This window comes from Mauremys reevesii, linkage group 12 (genome assembly GCF_016161935.1).
Source record: "Mauremys reevesii isolate NIE-2019 linkage group 12, ASM1616193v1, whole genome shotgun sequence".
Taxonomy (NCBI): Eukaryota; Metazoa; Chordata; order Testudines; family Geoemydidae; genus Mauremys; species Mauremys reevesii.
In genome coordinates, this window is record NC_052634.1 from 31,185,142 (window position 1) to 31,194,194 (window position 9,053).

The window sequence follows — 9,053 nt, forward strand, 5'->3', positions numbered from 1 at the left end:
CAAAAGGTTTTTTTTCTCCTGCTGATAATAGCTCACCTTAACTGATCACTCTCGTTATAGTGTGTATGGCAACACCCAATTTTGCATCTTCTGTGTGTGTGTGTGTATGTATGTATGTATATAGCTAGATAGATAATCTATATCTTCCGGCTGTATTTTCCGCTGCATGCATCCAATGAAGTTGGTTTTAGCCCAGGAAAGCTTATGCTCAAATAAATTTGTTAGTTTCTAAGGTGCCACAAGTACTCCTTGTTCTTTTTGCAGATAAATGAATGGAGGTTAAGTCCATGAATGGCTATTAGCCAGGATGGGTAAGGAATGGTGTCCCTAACCTCTGTTTGTTAGAGGGTGGAGATGGATGTCAGGAGAGAAATCACTTGCTCATTACCTGTTAGGTTCAGTCCCTCTGAGGCAGCTGGCATTGGCCACTGTTCGCAGATAGGATGCGGGGTTGGATGGACCTTTGGTCTGACCCAATATGGCCATTCTTATGGTCTTATGAAGGGAGGAGCAAAATACTGGGACAGAGTTTCTGTAGTGTAGTGGTTATCACGTTTACCTAACATGCAAAAGGTCCCTGGTTCAAAACCAGGCAGAAATATACTGGCTTAATTTTCCCAGCTCCTACTGGCCTATTCCCTGCGGTTGTAGGAGCAGCAGTGATTTCTATGCTCAAAAGGTCTATTATACTTCCCCTGCTCCCACTTTTGTCTCCTCTCCCTCTCTGAAGGGCTGTGAAGTGGCTTTTCCCTTCCCGCTCCCCCCTGGAATGCTGGTGGGATGAATGGGCTGGTTGAAGAGCAGAAGAGCTCCCAGGTAGACAAGGTGTCTGGGACGCTAATTAGGCAGCGATCACACACCCAGAGCATGGACACTGCCCAAGGTGGAGTGTGAACAACCAGATGCAGCCAAGTCATCTCTAGTCGCAGGCCATGAGGTGCAGGCCCTAAAAAGGGGAAGGGGCCCTGTGCTCAGGAGAGCACTCACAAGCTTGTACCTCCAGTGAATGCCCTTCGCCCGGACTGCCTGGCCAGTGGTTCTCTGCGTTGTATTTCATTGTGCCTCAGGAAGACTTACTTCCATCGCACCATCCATAGCTGCACTGTGGGACACTTACCTTGCAGAATCCTGACATCTCCAGTGCCATGCCTGTCCTGGGAGTGTGAGTGTGACACCCCGCCCCCCCTTCTTTTGAGCTTAGCTATCAAGATAATAAATGTGCTGCTTTCTGCCAAACTCTGGTGGGTCATTAGTGCTCCCTATGCTGACTAGCTGACACAATTTCAGGTAACACCTGCGATAACCCCAACCCCTGCATGACAGAAGATAGTGAAATGAGCTGAGAAAAAGCCTTGGCATCAGTAGGGGAAAGCTATAGGATCTTGGCCAGTCACCTTTTGAAGCCTTGTGGCTTGGTCTCCTCTGCCCTTGGAGATTGGCCTACGGCGGCCGGCTCTTCTGTGTGACTTGCCAAAGGAGGAAGTGAGGCGGGAATGGGACAAAAGAGGAAAGTCGAGCTGAGGAAGGCAGGGCAGAAGCTCAGCGCCTCAGTGCGGCTAAGTGGGGTTAGTAGAGCACCACCAGTCGTTCTGCAAAGCCTGGGGAGGTGCGGTTGGCTGCTGGGAGGTAGAATCCTGTGCCTGCCTCTTGGCTTCCCAGGGATGGCTACTTGCAGCCCAGGAGAAGGATGGTTTTGGGTGAAAAGAAGACAAGCAAAGCTCTGGGAGGAAATTTGGGTGCGGGGTGCGGGCTCTGCGCTGGGGGAGGGGGTTGGGGTGCAGGAGGGGTGGCGCTTACCCTGGGCACTGCAGCTCCCAAAGTGACTGGTACACACAACCCTGCGGCAGCAGCTCCTAGGTGGGCGGGGCCAAGGGGTCTCCATGCGCTGCTGCCTGCAGGCGCTGCCCCCAGAGCTCCCATTGGCTGCAGTTCCTGGCCAATGGGAGCTGCAGAGTTGGTACTTGGGGCAGGGGCAGCACATGGAGACACTCCCCCACCCCAGGGGATGCTGGGACATGCCGGCCATTTCTGGGAGTGGCACGGAGGGACGGAGGCAGAGTGGGCAGGGAGCCACCTTAGTGCTGCTGGAACATCTCTGCACACCCATGGGGGGAGGGGAGCAGAGGGCCTCCATGTGCTGCCTGGGGTAGGGGCAGAGCACAGAGCTGCCTCCCCTCCCGGGTCTATTACAGGAGTGGGTGGGTGGGGTCTTTTGGCCTGCAAGGTGCAGCAGGTCGGACTAGATGATCACATTGGTCCCTTCTGATCTTAAAGGCTTTGAGTCTAAAAGGGAGAGGGAAGTAAAGGAAAAAAAATAATAAACCAAACATTGTAATACCAGGATGACTCCACCTGCTCATTGTATAGTCCTGCCCCTTTCTTCCTCCACTGGGTGTTGAATGACCTGCAGGACATTGATTCTCTCCTTCCATTGCTAAACTGATACAATGTGACTGAAATTAAACCCATTCCCAGCAGAGAAAACATCACCTCACTGCATTGGCCGGGAATTGAACACAGATCAACTACTTGGAAGTGAGGTATGCTCACCACTATACCACCAATGCATCTGGCAAAAGGGCCACTTATGCTTGCCCAATGAGGCTAGACCAGAATTGAGGCATTTTACTGCCTGTTAAAATGTACTGGGGTCTCATCACTAAAAAAAAAACCTCTACCTTCATCTGGGTTTGAACCATCAGCCTCTCAATTAGGTCACCAAAGTGGTTAATCACAGACACAGGTAACTACCCTACTTCCCAAGCTTGTCTATGAAGCACCTACAGGGGCACACCTGGCTAGTGAGGGGGGCACACTGCTGGGGTTATGAGTTCAGGCCTCACCCAAAGCATCGGTTTTCATTAGCCAGGGAGCTTCCCCCACTCACTTGGTCTAATTCACATGGAAAGTGCCATACCAGGGTGATGAGAGTAAATTCTAAACTCTGAAATGTGGCAGTGGCCCATAGATTGGGATAAGGGGTTTGAAGAGAAAAAGCTCTAAGGATATAAAACCAGACAGTCTACAGGGGCAGGTACGGTACCATGCCTCAACAGGGAGCCATTTGGGGGAGGAGGTTTCACTTCCTCTGTTCAATGTCCTGAGAGGTATTTTAAGATGAAGATAACACCATGGCTCACAGTTGACTGGCACGTCCTGGGTTAAAGAAAGGAAGGGACTTGGGTTAACAGTCGGAAGATTTGTGTTACCGTCACTGTCTGACCCCCCTTCAGTGCAGAGGTTTGTACTTTGTTGGGTGGAACGCACAGACTCCTGGAGAGCAGGGGCAGCTGTTTCCATGGCAGAGAGCCTGGCACTTAGGAGACTATCTTGACTTGCTGTTTTGAATCAATTCAATAAAATAACGGTGGAGCTGCAATGTCCAGTCCAAAATTTCAGCCCCCCCGCAGTGCAAAAATGCTATTTTAGGATCTAAACAGGAGGCTTCCGGTGCTAGGACACCTGACCAGAGAGCTCAGTGCGGGGGCGGGGGGGAGAGCTATAAGAGCTGCTGACTCTGAGGGTCCTGGGCTAAATCCACTTGCAGATGGAAGTGTTTTGATTTATTTGATGGATAATGAGCACCAGTTACCAGGGGAGAAGCCCTGCAAACCTGCGGCCACTCCAGCTGCTGCCCCGGGGGGAGCCCCAGGGGGCCTGCTGCTGCTCCGGCCACCCCAGGAGTGCTGCCAGGGGCCACCGAGCTGCGGCTGCTCCTGCTGCCCGCGGAACCACAGGAGGGAGTTGATTTTTTGACAGTGACGGACACCTCATCCTAAAGGCCCTTGTCTGCCCCCTTCTAGTGACTGTTTGGCACAGGAATGCAGCCCTCACTCCTGAGTCTCTCCTGGGGAAATAATGTTTCTGTGCAAAACACCAAAGCTTTTAACAGAAAGGAAGAAAAGGAAATGGCCACACGATGGGACTAGGACATAAGGAATGAAACACAAGATGCTTCTCCCATGTGCATTGACTTTGAACCTTGTTGTTTGCGGTGTTGTTGTATCCACGTTGGTCCCAGGACATGAGAGACAAGAGGGAGGGGGTCACATAATATCTTCTAAAGGACCAAGGAAGGGAGTATTATTTACTCCTTCTCATAACACAACTAGGAGGGGTCACCAAATGAAATGAATAAGCTGCAGGTTTGAAATGAACACACTTCCCTCAAGCTGCTGGCAATGCTTCTACTAATGCAGCCCAATCTGCTGTTAGCCTTCTTGGCAAAGGGGTACTGTTGACTCATATCCAGCTTCTCATCCACTGTAATCCCCAGGTCCTTTTCTGAAGAACTGCTGCTTAGCCAGTCGGTCCCCAGGCTGTAGCAGTGCAGGGGATTCTTCCTTCCTAAGTGCAGGACTCTGCACTTCTCCTTGTTGAACCTCCTCAGATTTCTTTTGGCCCAATCCGCCAATTTGTCTAGGTCACTCTGGACCCAAACCGTGTCCTCCAGCGCTTGGATTCTTAACATGCTTTCACAGAGTGAAGAGCACATGTTCCGTGATTTCATATGGCAGAGTTTTATGCTATAGGGAGCTTTACCTGTGTGAATTTGACAGGTGAATCAACATAGAGACATATTGTGACCCTTCTCAGGGAGCTGAGGGCTGAGAGTTTCCTTGTTGACACCTTCCACTAGGAAGACGGAGTTTTGCATTGGGCAGCTGGATGTTAGTGACCAAACTCACCCAGACCGTCAGGCACTCAAAGACCCTCCTCTGAGAAACAGCAGCCACCCTAACCCCTGAGTTCCTTCAATGTGTCCCCCTCTGGGGTCCAGCCCGGCTCACCAGATACTCAGAGAAATCCCAGATTCTTTCTGCCCAAAGCAATGGTAGATTCCAGGTTACTAGTTTTACTGTGGACCACTGCTACTGTATCTCACACAGCACTTGAGTATAGTTATCAAACAAGCAGAAATTTATTTAACAACTGATAGAGATTTAAACAAACAAATGTGAGTGATGGAAACCAACTGTTACCAACTAAACAAAATCAGAAAATGTAACCTACACTTTTTAATAGTTACCTTTCCTATCTAAGTAGATTCTCACCTCACACTTTAGTCAATTTCACTGATTCCTAGTCGCTAGGAGCCACAGCCCTGCCTTTCATGAAGCACCACTGGTCATTAGGAATCTCCTTGGTGAATGGACCCAGAGTGTTTTTCTCCACCCTGTTATGAACTGAATCAGTCTTTTGTCTTTATTCACAGAAAGGATGATCTCCTCAGTCTCATATTGTCCTTGTCATGTCCACAGGGTTTCGATGTCTATAATTTGTCTTTGATGGTTTTCCATTGGCTTTCTGGGTTGGTGCAGAGGCTGACAATGGAGCAATACATCACATAACTGGCTAGCAAGGGAGAGGTGCCAATTCCCTCCCACTGGAATGGGCCGTCCCCACCAAGAGCTATGGTTGGGGTGACTCACTTTCACAACAATACCATATGGGCATAATTATCCATGTACTTACATTACCCCTTAACTATGACTCGGACACACCTCTCGCAGTGATTAGGAGTATCAATAATTTACAAGCTTTCAGTAGAGATCTCACTGCTATGCTTCCTGGATAAATATCATAAAAGCAGTGTATTAGCTGTGGGGAGTTTGTCAGGTCTGAGACAGGAGTTGCTTGTGAAGACCTGTGACCCCCTTTGCCAATTGGCACCAATGAGCTTTTGTCACAGATGCACTGAGCTATACAGTCACATCCTGATAGAACAGAAAGGCCAGCACAAAAAAACAGAGAGAGGAACAATAAGATACTAAAATGACAATGGCTGGAACTCTCCATTTCTCTCAGTCTTTGCATTCATGGGCACTAAGAGCTGTAGCTACAGCTGAGGAACCAGGTGAGCGGACAGCTGGCTCCCCATCCATACGAGTAACTTTCTCAGTGTCACAGAGGCTGAAATTACACTTTTTTTCCTGCCCCTGCTCCTCTTCATTTAACTATAATTTGAAAAATTCTCATTATATCTGCTCTTCAGCACAACCCAGAGCAATGTGAGAACAACAGGCAATGATACAATCTGTATCACTGGTGACTAACAATAACTTTGAAATAGGAAGAATAGTATAAATGTGATGCTCCCTGGTTCCTGATAGGAAGGGCACACTAGAATTACTCATGGGATAATGGAGTTGATAGAAAGGACAAATGGGTCCACCTCAAAACAGGGCAAACTGCAAAAGGCAAAAATGGGCCCCTCATCTGGTCAAACTGAGGGATAACCATGCTGCAAACAGTTCAAACAGCTTTAAAAGTTACTATGTGGGAATCAGGAAAATTATTAGAGAAAAAAAAGTATTGATAGCCCTAGAGGTGTTTATGTTGCTGATCTCCCTTGCAGATTCTCTGATGACTAACATGGGCTAAGTGCCCACAGAAGGTTTTCCCGCACTCACTGCATTCATAGGGCCTCTTCCCTGTGTGGATTCTCTGATGCCTAATAAGGTGTGAGCTGGTAATAAAGGTTTTCCCACACTCACTGCATTCATAGGGCCTCTCCCCTGTGTGGATTCTCTGATGTTGAGAAAGGGCTGAGCTGTTAGTGAAGCATTTTCCACACTCACTGCATTCATAGGGCCTCTTCCCTGTGTGGATTCTCTGATGTGTAATAAGGTCTGAGCTGCAACTGAATTTTCCCCCACATTCACTGCATTCATAGGGCCTCTCCCCTGTGTGGATTCTCTGATGTTGAGAAAGGGCTGAGCTGTCAGTGAAGCATTTTCCACACTCACTGCATTCATAGGGCCTCTCCCGTGTGGATTCTCTGATGGGTAAGAAGGTTTGAGCTGCGATTGAAGGTTTTCCCACACTCACTGCATTCATAGGGCCTCTTCCCTGTGTGGATTCTCTGATGCCTAATAAGGTGTGAACTGCGATTGAAGGTTTTCCCACACTCACTGCATTCATAGGGCCTCTTCCCTGTGTGGGTTCTCTGATGCCTAATAAGGTTTGACCTGATAGTGAAGTTTTTCCCACACTCACTGCATTCATAGGGCCTCTCCCCTGTGTGGATTCTCTGATGGGTAAGAAGGTTTGACCTGATAGTGAAGTTTTTCCCACACTCACTGCATTCATAAGGCCTCTCCCCTGTGTGGATTCTCTGATGTTGAGAAAGGGCTGAGCTGTCAGTGAAGCATTTTCCACACTCACTGCATGCATAGGGCCTCTCCCCTGTGTGGATTCTCTGATGTTGATAAAGGCCTGAGCTGCTAGTGAAGCATTTACCACACTCACTGCATGCATAGGGCCTCTCCCCTGTGTGGATTCTGTGATGTTGATAAAGGCCTGAGCTGTCAGTGAAGCATTTTCCACACTCACTGCATTCATAGGGCCTCTCCCCTGTGTGGATTCTCTGATGGGCAAGAAGGTTTGAGCTGCTAGTGAAGTTTTTCCCACACTCACTGCATTCATAGGGCCTCTCCCCTGTGTGGATTTTCTGATGGGTAAGAAGGTTTGACCTGATAGTGAAGTTTTTCCCACACTCACTGCATTCATAAGGTCTCCCCTGTGTGGATTCTCTGATGTTGAGAAAGGGCTGAGCTGCTAGGAAGCATTTTCCACACTCAGTGCATTCATAGGGCCTGTCCCCTGTGTGGATTCTCTGATGTTGATAAAGGCCTGAGCTGATAGTGAAGCATTTACCACACTCACTGCATTCATAGGGCCTCTCCCCTGTGTGGATTCTCTGATGTCGATAAAGGCCTGAGCTGCTAGTGAAGCATTTACCACACTCACTGCATTCATAGGGCCTCTCCCCTGTGTGAATTCTCTGATGCGTAATAAGGTGTGAACTGCGACTGAAGGTTTTCCCACACTCACTGCATTCATAGGGCCTCTCCCCTGTGTGGATTCTCTGATGTCGAGAAAGGGATGAGCTGTCAGTGAAGCATTTTCCACACTCAGTGAATTCATAGGGCCTCTTCCTGTGTGGATTCTGTGATGCTTTATAAGGATGGAGCAATCACATACGTTTTCCCAAACTCACTGCATGTATTTGTTCTCTTTCTGCTGAGGATTTCCTGTTGTGTTGTGGTTTCCTTGAGGTCCTTCTGAGTTTCCTGACAGGAAATACATTTACCCACTTTCTCCCCTGGCTGGTTTCCCTGCTCTCCTTCTGGTCTGTGCTGAATGTCATGGGATTTTTCCTGCTTATGACTCCAGGACACATTCCTTTTCGATCTTTGCGATAATTCTCTGTGTTTATCCACTTGCTCAACATTTTCCTGCTGAGAATTCTCCTCCTCTTTCTCACCTACCATTGCGTCACCTGCTGTGATAGAGACAGAAACCTCAAACAGGGATGGAAAGGGGAAGGCCAAGCCAATACAAGTACTGGAGAGAAGTCAAATAAAAATCAGGAACTGAACTCCCACAAGTTCTTCCCCAAACAGGAGAGAGGAGGGGATCAATTCAGGCTTCACATCCCATCCAAATTCACAGGGGGAAGGGAGGAAGCTACTGCCTGGTGTCTGCTAGTGTCTACAGGAAGCCATGAGCTATATTTACCCTAAGGATACGACCCCTGCTAGGGACAATATTGAACTGAGAGACCTTTCAAGGGCATTGTAGGGCATCCCAGATGTTTCCTTCAGGCACTTACAGATTCTGAGTTGGTTTAATATTTCCTCACCTGTGCAGGGAGCTCTCAGGATCTCTCTTTCCTCTGAACCTTGGAGGTCTGGGACCCATGGCTCTTCCCCTTGTTCCAGCTGGGAGATCACATCAGGTTGGGAAATTGGAAACCCTGCTCAGATGAAAGAAAACAAAGGAAGTCACTTGATTTCATAACTTTGTCATAAAAAACATTCTATTAATTTAACTTCAGTGCTTAGTGTGACGGGTGTGCCTGGGGCAGTCCACACTGAAAATGCCAGGGTCAGAGCAGGATGAAAAAGGGAGAGCAGATGCTCCCCAAACTGGTGGTTAACACTGAAGTTAAACTCACTGACCAGTCACAAACTGTGCTTCTGATCCCACACACGGGTTATCGAGAAGCTGAAAAAAGAAATCACACGGCCCCCTTTATTGCATTCCAG

The 9,053-nt window shown here is 48.5% G+C and overlaps 1 pseudogene; it reads right to left on the minus strand.

The window, feature by feature from the left end:
• Positions 1-6,399: 6,399 nt before the first annotated feature.
• LOC120375643 lies at positions 6,400-7,930 on the minus strand (annotated as a pseudogene).
• Between the last annotated feature and the right edge of the window lie 1,123 nt (positions 7,931-9,053).